The sequence below is a fragment of the Manis pentadactyla genome, chromosome 5 (genome assembly GCF_030020395.1).
Source record: "Manis pentadactyla isolate mManPen7 chromosome 5, mManPen7.hap1, whole genome shotgun sequence".
NCBI classification, from domain to species: Eukaryota; Metazoa; Chordata; class Mammalia; order Pholidota; family Manidae; genus Manis; species Manis pentadactyla.
In genome coordinates, this window is record NC_080023.1 from 72834153 (window position 1) to 72847502 (window position 13350).

General features: G+C 36.0%; 1 protein-coding gene across 1 annotated transcript in view; it reads right to left on the reverse strand.

Moving 5' to 3' along the window:
* Positions 1–4496, reverse strand: part of SPARCL1 (SPARC like 1) — a 91147-nt gene extending 86651 nt beyond the window's left edge. The window contains exon 1 of the mRNA XM_036895799.2: positions 4473–4496. The gene's annotated coding sequence lies outside the window, so the exon portion shown is untranslated. The remainder of the gene's footprint in view (positions 1–4472) is intronic.
* Between the last annotated feature and the right edge of the window lie 8854 nt (positions 4497–13350).

Here is a 13350-nt window from a genome sequence, read left to right on the forward strand (position 1 = left end):
CTTGCATCAGCAGGGACCAGGTGGTGTGTTCTTGAGATGAGGCTCCTGGGCACCACTAAAATAATGCTGTGCTCTTTTCAGTGGCTCGCACCGGGGACATGAACTTACCCCACCCTACTCCTAGTGGCACTAACCTTACCACCTGACCTGTTGCTCTCTCTACCTTAAAGTCTTCATTTTCTCCTTTGCAGTTGATCAGTATCGGGGTGTATATATATGAGAGGAGTTATTCTGATATTTTGCTAATATCCTGTACCTCATCTAATCTCTGCTCATCAGCTTCAGCATCCATTGTTGGTTTCTGTCTCAATCAATCTTTTTTATGATGATTGCACAGTAGTTATTCTCTATTTTCTACATTTAATAGTTGACATATTAGTAAGGAAATTTAGTTGATAAAGTAAGGAAGAACTTTGTCTTCTACTCCATTTATTTACTTATTCTTTTTCTTATTTATACCTGTATGGACTCATGGATTGTTATTTTATTATTGGTTTTCACCTGTTACTACCATTATTTATTTTGATGTTCTAATTGTCCTCAAGTTGGCCAATGGGAGCCTCTTCAAACTGGCTCCCATGCTCTTGTGACAATATGTCCATAATTTTTTAAGTATTTATGTGCTTTCTGATATAAAAAGACATTCCAGGCTCCTCTTATACTTTATTTGACTCAGTCCTAAAATCAGCTATTTCTCCAAGGAGCTCTGATTTCTTTCAGAGGAGAATGGTATTTAGAAACCAAAGTCTGGGTGCTTGGTGTACTCATTACTCCTGTGGTATTGTTGCTTCTAGGCTTTCTTAGTAGAGACAGTTAAGATATATAAGCATGCATATAAATACACACATATACATCTATAACTATTTCAATATCTATCTGTGTACATGTATTATAAAACCATGAGTTGACATTGTTACCCTCGATTCTAATTCCAAATCTCAAATTTTTAGCCTTCCCCTTTTCCATGGTTCAAACATCTTTTCTGGCAACAAAAAACTTGGTTATCATTTTTCCCAATTTATTTACTCATTTGCTCAGTGTAACCAATTCCCAACTATTCTAGTCATTTCCTCTTATTGCCACCTCCATCTCTCTACTCTATTATCCCATGTCCTTGGCCAATTCATCTCCTAGCCTGTGCCTCCCCATAGTGCCCAAAACCTTTGCTGTCCTGACATCTGCAGCCACCTTGCTGACTTCTAGCACTAGGAAGGGAAAGGGAAGGGGCAAGATATTTACTTTTAAATTTCATTTAATGACAGTACTTTCAGTTTTACATGTACAAATCTGACCAAATCCCATTCAATTTCTATTGACTAGATTTTGCTGCTTTTCAGTTAGAGTCTAGGATATCACAAACAAATATACATGCTTCATTTTATTGATAATGATGATATAGTTAGTCACAAATAACAATATTTTGGAAAAAATCCCAATTGGCATTTTATTTATTTATGAACTCCCTTGATTAAGGAGAAAGAATTGAGGGAGCATATAAAAACACATACAATCAAGATGTTGGAGGTAGTTGATTAAAGAGAATAAAACAAGACTAGCAACATAAAATCAAACTTAAAGTTGAGAGTAAAAAAGTGAGTTTCATACACCCCTTTGGACTGAGATAGAAATGTGATTCTAGGGTTTATTTTGACTCCACTATTTACTAGATTAGGTCTAGGCAAGGCACTTAACCTCCCTGTGTCCTAGTTTGTGAAACAGGGATAAAATAAGTATTACCTTATAAGATTGTTGTGAGGATTAAATAAATTAATCCATTTAATCCATGTAAAGCTCTTGGTGCTCAGCACATATTAGATTCTTATTAAAGTCTAGCTGTTATTATTAGTTGAGGTAAGATTATTTTCTGCAGTTCATACAAGGATAAAACAACCCAGAGGCTGGGAAATTTAGCATGCTCCTTAGACTTTCTCAATTAGACATTAGTCAGGTACCTGGTCACAGTTATTTCTAAATTGAGGCTTCTTTCTAGGGTTTGAAGTATAACTATTGTCTGTAATTGATTAATGATCCATATCCTTTAGTTATCAAGTAAGAGGGAGCAAAGTTAAAATAATTCCTGAGAAAATTAAGAATCTGGACAGTTGTTCATCAGCAGATACTACAGAAAGTCTATTCAGAGGACAGTTTATAGATATGCAGTAAGTGTCTAGACAAAAACTTGATGCAGAGAGTCCTGGAGTCCCATGTCCTAAAGTGACAAATCCACAAGAAAGGGTCTAAGGATCAAAGAAACAATGACTCAGAGACTGAGAAGAGAGTCTGAATGAATGCCAGCTTGATTTTCTGCCAAGATGTGTCCCAAGTAGCTGAATGAAATGGCCTACTGCATAGGGTCTTTTGGTATCATTCACTTCTACATTGAATGATGTCTATCTAAATTCTCTTTTAACCTTTTCATCTTGACAGTGGCTAATTATTGAATCTGGTCATATCTTAAAACTGCTCCTATTTCATTATATGTATCAGATATACAATATACATAATATACACAGAAAAGTTTTCTAATTTTTATGAAGATATTTTTGTCATTAAATATGCAATTCAAACTTAGTTTAAAAAACATTTTAAAGAATGTTATTTTCTGCTATTTTGTAGTGTGCCTGTTTAAACCTTTTTTTCTGATTTGCCAGTAAAAGTACAAATTAGAACCATTTTAGAAATGTGATTTTTATGTTGTGCTGATTAAGTCAAAGTTTGAACTGTGATCTTGTGTCCCTGTGATTTGATGTTATTGATGAAATCAATAGCCCTGCTGAAACAACATCAACATTTCTGAAAAATGAATCAATCCTTTCTAGATTTGTAACTTGGGCATGTTGGTGACATTAGTTATCATATATCTTCAAACTTTGAAGATAACTGTGATACAGCTTTCTGCCCTCTCAAACACAGAAGCTATCAATTTAGACAAAATACAGACATAATTATAGCACTGGACATTTCCTTTATGACTGAGTACCTTGGCAATACTCCAAGTGAAGACCTAGGCCTACCAGAGTTAACCAGCTCTCTCTTGTAGGGGCTGAGCCTTGCGCCATTCTGTCTTTCCCAGAGAGATCACACCCTTTGATATCAGTGAGAGGGTACTCTATTGCAAAGAGGTCCAAGAATCAGCTTAGCTTGTGTGAAATAATACCTTCCTCAACTGTATGCATTACTGAGATATTGATTTATGTTTTATAACTTTGACAGTGTTTTAATTTCAGAGAGAAGTAATTTACTTTGCCATGTTGTTTGGTATAGTACAGTCTCATATAAACATCTTGCATGTGTACGCATGTTAATTTGCTGTAGTTTTCCCTGTCCACTGATTTGGTGTCTGTAACTATTCTCTCTGCCAACCTGCTTTTGTTGCAACCTCCAGCACAGAGGAGGGCTGCAGTCCCAGCAGAGGTGGACAATTCACTAATGCTCTGAAGGTGGTAGCAAAGGGAGTGGCAGCAGGAGGTGGAGGTTGGAGGAGGGAGCATGGAACCAGCAGATGAAAACACTGCCAAGGGTTTTCACTCTGCAGTATCAGACTTTAGGACATTTATATGTAATTACCTTTTCTGTAGGGAAAGGGAGAGAATTCTATCCATAGTTCTTTTCTGTTTATAAAGTGTTTTCACAAGCATAATTTTGTTTTATTCTTATAATAACCCTGTGAAGTAGGCATAAAATACATTATTGTTCTTCACACCTTTGCAAATAAACAACTGAGGTTCAAAAAGGTCACTTGATTTACTAGAATTTACAAAACTATGAAACCTCATCATCATCAACATCATCATAGCAGCAAACATTTGTCTCATACTTATATGTGCCAGACACTGTATTAAGTGCTTTATATAGATAGTTTAAGATAGCAAATTGCTGAGCCAAAGACAAAAATAACCAATGTCTCCTCCATTGCTTGTATATTAAACTGCCTTTCTCAACAATAAATCTCAGACATTCAAAGCAACTCTTCAGTTTGTGAGAAAGTCTAAGAGATATTTTTCCTGAAAGCAAAGTTCCCATAACATTTACCGTTAAGCCTACTTGAAAAAAGCTTTTGAGAAAAATTCATTTAAATTAATTATCCTATTTCTTTCATTCACCTTTCAATTAAATTGATGAATCTTATGACTTCACATAGAGTTTGTGGAAAAAATGTAGCACATAGATATTTTCATTTAAGGTTGCCTCAGTCTTTTAGTGACATAAAAATGGTTCAATCACTGAAAGATGCCCAAAGAGTAATTTTATAGTTGAGTATATGAAGGCTTGTTCTCTCTGTGGAAGTAAATATATCTACCTAAACATATGTTGGACCTGCTTATATAATTTCCCGATGAAGAGAGAACTTTTTGCCCTTTCTTTGTATCTTGGTATGTTAAAACATTTACAATACATTTTAAAAAGCAGATACATTATGCATCACTAAGCACTAGCTCTAAATGTTTAATTCAAACATTTTGTTTATTTACTTCAGAATCAGCCCATTAGTACTCTCCCACTTCTGAGCCAATGGCAGACATTGCTGAGTATTCCGGATATTTGTTACCTGTAAGTCAGGACGTAGGGCAACTTCAAGCCTGCATTTCAATTAGCCATTGCTAATCAGTCTCAGATGGCACTTGCAAAGAAACCTGAGTAAGGTCAAGGGACTGTAACAGAGTCAATACCATGCTTGAGATATTGTATTATAGTTTTACAAGATGCTACCATTTTTCCATAGCTATTTTTACTCACAAAACTTCTGATGCCAAGTATGTGGGGTTTTCCCCCACACCAACCAATAATCCTATACTAGCTGGGTGTCCTGCAATTCAATTCAATTCTGACATTATCTACCTGAAGTTAGTGCCAGATCCCACAGGTTAAGGACCCAATCCATAAGACTGCTCCTACCTTAAACACCATTGGTAAGTTCCAGTACTTCTGGATGACTGACTATAAATCAGGGGTGCTCATGACCCATTCCCCAGGTTTGACAATTTGCTAGAACTGCTCACAGAACTTAGGAAGCAGTTTACTTAACTGGTTTATTATAAAGGATACAACTCAGAAACAGCCAAACAAAAGAGATGCAAAGGGCAAGGTATGAGGGAGGGGAGCTGGAGCTCCCACGCTCTCTCTGTGTGCACCACTCTCCCAGCACACTGATTTAGTCACTAGCCTGGAACCTCTCCAAACTCTGTCATTTTGTGGTATCTATGGAGGTTCCATTATGTAGGCATTATTAATTAAATCATTGGTCATTGTTGATTAAATCAACTTCTGGCTCCTCTTCCCTCTTTGAAGGTCAGGGTCTGGAGCCGCAAGTTCTGACCCTCAAATGATGCCCTGGTCTTTCTGGTGACCAGCACACATCCCTCAGCCATCTAGGAGCCCCCAGCCCCCAGTCATCTCTCAGCATACAAAGGACAGTCTTGTCACTCTGGAGAGTCCAAAGGCTTTAGGTGCTGTATGTTAGGAACCAGGGAGAAAGACCAAATACAGATTTCTTATTACCATAGGTACATAAGATTTCTCTATTATTTTTGCAATTGCATGTGATCTCCAAACACAAAGCTTAATTAAGAAAAGAAAGAGATCTCTTTATCACTTGAGATTTACAATATATGTCAATGAGAATCTGTCTGATGTGATAACAGAATGACCATTTAATTAAATCATACAACTGTAGAGCAGACAAAGCACTAGTTTATCTAGTTCAGCTCTTTTATTTCAGAATGAAGAAACTGAGGCCACAGGAAATTAAATGACTGTTACTGTGGTACCTGAATCTATTTATATGCATAATACCTGAAGTGGAAAGGAGAAGGAAACTGACATTTATTAGGTGACTGTTTTGTGACAGACACTGTGCTAAAGAGTTTTATATACATGATCCCATTTTACCTCCCAAGAATTCTTGTATGTATTATACTCATTTTACATATGAGCAAACTGAAGCCTGCCACAAGTCATAAAACTAACAAGTAGTAGAGCCTGGATTCAAAGTCCCTCTGATTCCAGAGCAGTTAGCTTTCTGCTATACATTTTCAAACTTATCCCACTAAAATCCACTATAAAAAATACATACTATGTCTTAACACAAATATACATATAAAGTGAAACAAATCATTTTCAAATATTCTTACTATGTGGGATTCCCTGTTCTATTCTATTCTTCCATTAGAAAATACACTAACATTGGTTTTATGATTCATTAAGGGGTTGTGACCTACAGTTTGAAAAACACAGCATGCCATTTTCCCTTTCTTATGATCATCCCATTAATATTTTGGAAGAATCTTTCTTTTCAATGTTAACCACTGTCTTCTTTTTAGTTTTGCTCAGATCTTACATATCAAAGTTAAAAGGGATCCTTTGCTTATTTAAATTCATAATAGCTCACAAAACACATGGTAGCATGATTCTTCCTGCAGCCTTAGGCACTTTAGGTCTTCCCTTCCCTCCTTTCTCTCTCCCTCTCTTTTTCTCTTTCTCTCTTCCTGACCACATCCCTGGGAGGAGGCAGATAGACCCATTGAAACTGAATCCTGTCATTTTCTGAACTGATGGATGGTTTGCTGTTTGAGGAGACTCAAAGGCCATGTCTATAAAAGGCAAATGTAGGCAAGTTATCCACTGATTTACATTTGGCTTAAAACCTTCTCTGAGTGGGTGTGTTGGGTGGTAGTCATGGTGGAGTTGGGCTGTGTATCATTTACCCTGGCAGGACTCCACGGGACAGGGTGCAGCTGGGTGGCTGGCATCCCTAACTCATTTCCTGGTGTACACCACGATGTGTCATGAGGGTCACCTGTGTCATCCATTCACAACCTTTCCTTGGGTAATGGAATAACAGAGCCTTCAATTTCTTGGCCCATCGTGGGACTGTTTAGAGCTCAGAAAGGCCATTGGACTGTCAGCAGTTATGTTAGATTTTGATAATTACTGGTGTTGATTTAACCTTCTGGGTGTCAAGTACTGAGTTAAATACTTAACACATGTTATCTTTTTGAATCTTCAGAGCAGCCTGTGATGTGGATGTTACTATAAAATATCAAATTAGCAAGAAGGATAGGTTGGCAGGTGACTTTTTTTCAGCACTTAGAAAAGCCTAGGACTTGCTTTCTTCTTTTTCTGGTCTTGATCATCTGGGCTCTGTCATCTGTTTCAGCCAACATTATGACAATTTAAATCTTAGAATTTTCTATCCTTGGCTTTTCTCATTTAGAAAAGAAGATTGGTATTGGCTCTCATATCTGAGTTTATTTGTAATCACAGGCAGACTCTGCTTTCAAATGTAAGATATTTTAGTTCTCTTCTTGGGCAGTGGTTCTCAAATACTAGTACACACAAATATCATCAAAGAGGCATCTTAAAATGCAGATTTCTGAGCTCCACCAAGACAGATCCTGATTTAACAGAGCAGACATAGTTCCTGAAATCTACATTTTTAACAAATTTAGATTTAAAAGTTTGAATCAAGGTGACTCAGATTTGAGTTGTCTAGGAAGTAATTATGAAAAATGCTAATTCCTGCTAGTATAAGATGTATGCAGGAGTAATTCACATTATGGGCCTGCCTCCTTCTGAGTATCATCTTTAAAACAGTCTTAGAACAGGACATTAAAAATAGTTTTACTAAAGACAGTAACAGTAATATTTATTAATAGCAACCATGGATGAAGAGAGTTAAATAAGGCATTAGAGCCATCTAGAAGTGTCCTGAGTCTTTCTAATCAACCAAGATACAGGCCCCCTGCACAAATGTGGGGCCCAGCATGGAGGGTGGAGGACCTTCCCCACCGGCAGCAGAGACAACTATGCTCTCCTGTGTCTGAGCGCCCCTCCACAGTCCCCAGGCCCCTGGAGTTGGGTTGGCCCTGTGACTGGGTCCTAGCCAACAGAATGTGGATGAATGTAAAGGGCTACTTCCAGAAATGATCCCTAAAACATCCAGAATAGTCTTCTATGCTTTTTGTCTTCCCTTCCCCCCCTACAGATGGTAATGCCAGTGTGACCTTGAAAGTACAAGATGGCAGAACAGGATGGCAATAGTCTGGTTCCTAAGTCACTGCCTACAGGAGTGCTGTGGCCAGTACTGAACTGTGACTTGAACAAATAAGCCACTGAAATTTTGGGGTTTACTTATTTTGGCAGCATAGTTTCTTCTAACCTGACTTAGACACTGCTGTGTTATTAACACCTAATCAATAATCATGATGCAAATTCTTCTTTTACTATAGCAGAACTGGTTAATTTGGACTGAATCCCCCGTTGGGCCAATAATTTAGCAGAACAAAGGCTGTGCAATGTTGCCATTGTCCCTTCAAACCAATAGCCTACACAGAACTATTCCAACTGAATATTTACTGAAAAGAATAAGTCAGTTTTATCTAGCATGTAAAGAATAACTACCCATTTCTTCATCTATGAAAATTTTCTGGCTCTATGCTTCAAACTAGTGTTTCTTTACTGCTGCACTGATAGAAGATTATGAACCCCCTCAAATGTCAGAAAGAGAAATGGTGCTTACACTTAAATGGTTCTTACACTTAACAACTGCTACACACCCAGTGGGAAAATGGAAACTAACACGGCATCTAAAAAGAGGGAAAAATAATGAAAACCTAAGAAGCTACTGCTACCAGTCTTTAAATTTCTTAGCAGTCATTTAACTTGGTCCATTGTCTTTCTCATCAACTTCAAATACTGACTTTATTTACTAATCTGAGAAAAATTGCTTTTCTGTGTGTGCTGGAACAGTGTTTTCCAACTGCCCATCACAGCCTATTACTGGGTTATAAATCTGTTCAGGAAGTTGAAACCATTATAAGCTATATTAAAAAAAGAAACATAAGAGATTATCAGTGTGTCACACATAGTAAGGTAAGTGTATTTCATGAAAATTGTTTCTGATATGAACACACACACACACACACACAGAGTTGATTCTTGTTATCAAGTTAGTTACATTCTATTTAGTTGCCTTAAACACTTAATTAGCAATACAAAACTACTACTTCTAGGGGAAATACAGGGTTAGGTTCCTATGAGCTTCTGGTCACATTTTCATCCACTGATCAATACATGCCCTTGTTGTATGTGTGTTTCTGTTTAAAGACACCTTATTAATACATATTGTTGATTACATGGACTCACGACCAATGACACTATAACTCATGCCTTAATGAAGCTCATCTACATACTTTCTCCACATGATTATCACAGCCTTCTTGCACTTTGGAACATTGGATAGCACTTCAGCACTATACCTGGGGGTCATTTTAAACAGCAAAATCACCAACAAAAAGCAAAAATAAAAGGATGTAGTACTAAATAGACCACCCAAAGGACATGTATTTACAGTATGAGAGCTGAATGAAAGGGCTGTTTCCCTGTTTGACCCCAGCTAGGAACTTGCACATAAGGCAACTCAAATTTTTTGCTCCTCTGTTGCATGTGCTTGTGCTTGATTGACCATGAAATGACAGAATGTAAATACTGAGTTTGCGATTACACATAAATGTTAGTGAGTTGGCAAGTCAGCAAAGAATCTTTGAATAATAGGGATTGAATATTAAAGTTGTTGGATATTGAGAGATTGACTTAGTAAAAAGCAGAATTATTTATGAATATATTTGTATTGAGGAATATATTTGTATTGATGAATACATGCAGAAAATTTACATATAAAGAATATGTAAATAAAATGAAAAGATACTATAGGTGTGACATAATAGGTGATTAGTAGAAATGCCAGTGATGGTTCAAAGAATGGAGGTTCCAGGGGTCAATTTACCTGTGTCCTTTATGGCTTAGCCCAATGCCTTTCTCTACAAATTTGCAAACTAAATGGATGGTACCCAAAAGTGGTACAATGTGTCTTAGAAGAGATGTAATACCTGGAGTATGCTTGTAGCAGAGTGTGAGGCCACTGATTGTCTTCAGATATGACTCTTTCCCACAAAAAGAAAATCAAAACATGATCACCTGGAGATCAGCCTTATATTAGCTGATAGAATCCAGTCTAGGGTAGCTGGATTTATAAAATAAAAACACAGAATGCCCAGTTAAACTCAAGTGATGTCAAATTACCTATGCTTATGTACAATTTAAAAGAAAAATATTGCATGGGACATGTTTATACTAAAGTATTTCTTGTTTACCTGAAATAAAGTATAAAGGTATCTAAAGGGACATATTTATACTAAAGTATTTGTTGTTCATCTGAAATCTTTATAAAGATATCCAAATTACAGGCCTCTTTCTTTTTCTTTAATTATATGTCCCTTAAGATTTGACTGTCCTTACAGTTATTTATTTTGCAGGATTTACTTAAATCTTATCTTACAGTTAGAGTCTATATTTTATTTACATTATGACATAGCTTCTATAGCAATCCCATGGAACTCTTTTGTCTCATATTTTGTCCACTGAACATTCATTCATGAAAAAATACACTCAATATTTGTATTATATGCCAGTATGTACTGGCATAAATTCTTAAGAATTGCTCTTCAAATCTGGTTTACTGAAGCACAAAATGCCATCTCTCATTGTATAACTAACTTTTCCATTCTTTAGGATGCTATTCCATCTCTTGGTCAATGACTTTTAAAAATGTTGTCCACTGACAAAAGCATTGTTGTCAATGTTTATTCTCTTATTCAACTGTACACATGATAGTTCCACTTGTTCCCATGCTGGAACAGTATTTAGAAAAATTCATATAAAAGAATCAAATCCTTCAAGGGATGAAATTATTTCACAAAATAGTCATTACAAGTGCCATGGTAACTATCCATTTCAAGTCAGAATTTCTTTTCCTGTTCAAAAGTAACATCCTTTTTAAGAACAGTCTTGACACTTAAACATATAAATTTTTCTGTAATCCTTAGCGCATTTCACAGTTTCCTTTAAGAACTGGAGTACTTCAATAATATTATTTGCTCTTTCAATTTACATAATCTTATTACTAAAGAGATATTGAAATGTATCATCAATAAATAAGTAGAATTCACTCAATGGATTATTTAAAAAGTCAGCAAAAAGTTTAGAAGCCTTTTTTTCAGAATTAAAGTACGATTTAAGTGCTTCAGATTAACTGAGGTCTTTCTCAAATGACTTTGTTCAAGAAAGCCAAAGGTCCTGAATGCAAAAGAGTTGAAAAACTGCTGAATGATGACATCACAAAAATATTTTTTTAAAATCTTGCCCAAACTCTATTGAACTGTTTTAGAGCAGTGTTTACATACATGACAGCCCAATACAAAATTAGGCAAAATATTTGAACATAAAAACGGACTGCTGATATTTACAACAATATGGATGAATCTCAAATGCATTAAGTTAAGTGAAAGAGTCCAAACTCAAAAGACTACATACTATATGATTTCATTAATACAATATTTGGAATAAGGTGAAACTGTAAGCACAGAAAACATATCAGTGGTTGTTAGTTGCTTTTTATTCAACTATTTTAGATCCATGTTGATATGCAGAGTTCTAGTTCATTCTTTTTTAATTGCTATATAGTTATTCCATCACAGAAATATATTATTCCTCATTTATCTAGTCCCCTACTGAGGGACATTTAGGTTGTTTCCAATTTTTTGCTAACTTAACAAAGAGCAATGAATATCATTGTGCACATCTTTTTTAATGGGAAATTTTAAGGGCTACTCTCTTTGCAACTTTAAATTATACAATACAGTGTTATTAACAATAGCTAACATGCTGTACGTTACATCCCCATGACACTTATTTTATAACATTTGACCCTCTTCATCCATTTTGCCTACCTCTCACACCTTGCTTCTGGCAACCACCAATCTGTCCTTCTGTGAGCTTGTATTTGTTTGTTTTTGTTGTTGCTGTTTTTAGATTCCACATACATATCAGATCATATAGTACTTTTCTTTCTCTCTGACTTATTTCACTTAGCATAATACCCTCAAGGTCCACCCATGTTGTTGCAAATGGCAAGATTTCTTTGTGTTTTTTTTTTGTTGTTGTTATGACTGAATAATACTACAGAGGTGGAATTGCTGGACTGTATGGTAGTTTTATTTTTAATTTTTAAAGGAACTTCCATAGTGTTTTTTCATTGTGGTTGCACAAAACTTAAATTCCCACCAGCAATGCACAAGGGTTCCCTTTTTTCCATATCCTCACCAAAACTTGTTTCTTGTCTTTTCAGAATAGCCATTCTAACAGATGTGAGGTGGTTTTGATTTGCATTTCCCTGGTGATTAGTGATGTCAAACAACTTTTCATGCACCTGGTGGCCATGTGAATGTTTTCTTTGGAAAATGTCTATTCAGATCCTCTGCATATGTTTTAAATGGGTTGTTTTGTTTCTTTTTTTGCTATTGAGTTGTAAGAACTCTTTATATGTTTTGGATATTAACCCCTTATTGGATATATGATTTCTCTCATTCAGTAGGTTGTCTTTTCATTTTGCTGATGGTTTTCTTTGCTGTGTGGAAGCTTTTTAGTTTGATGTGGTCCCTCTAGTTTATTTTTGCTTTTGTTGCCTTTGTTTTTAGGTCAGAACCAAAAACTCATCATCAAGACCAATGTCAATGATGTTACTGTCTATATTGTCTTCTAGGAGTTTTATGATTTCAGGTCTTACATTCAAGTCTTTAATCTATTTTGGGTTAGTTTTGTGTATGTGTAAGATAGTCTTTTGCATGTGGTTGTTCAATGTTCTCATCATCATTTATTGGAGACTGTCCCTCCATTATATATTCTTGCTCCATTGTCATAAATTAATTGACCATATATATGTGGGTTTATTTCTTGGCTCTCTATTCTATTTCATTGATCTATGTGTCTATTTTTATGCCAATACCATACTGTTTTGACTATGTTAGATGTGTAATATAGTTTGAAATCAGGGAGCAGATGCCTTCAGCTTTGTTCTTCTTTCTTAAGATTGTTTTGGCTAACTGAAGGAACAAAACAGCAGCAGACTCACAGAACCCAAGAATGGACTAACAGTTACCAAAGGGAAAGGGACTGGGGAGAATGGGTGGGAAGGGAGGGATAAGGGGAATAAGGGCCACTGTGATTAGTACACATAATGTAGGAGGGGTACAGGGAAGGCAGTATAGCACAAAGACAAGTAGTGACTCTATAGCATCTTACTATGCTGATGGATAATGACTGTAATGGGGTATGTGGTGGAGACTTGATAATGGGGGGAATCTAGTAACCACAATGTTGCCCATGTAATTGTATATTAATGACCCCCAAAATTTTAGAAGTATATATAAAAAAAAGATTGTTTTGGCTAGTCAAGGTCTTTTGCTGTTCCATACAAATTTTAGGATTGTTTGTTATATTTCTGTGAAAATGCCA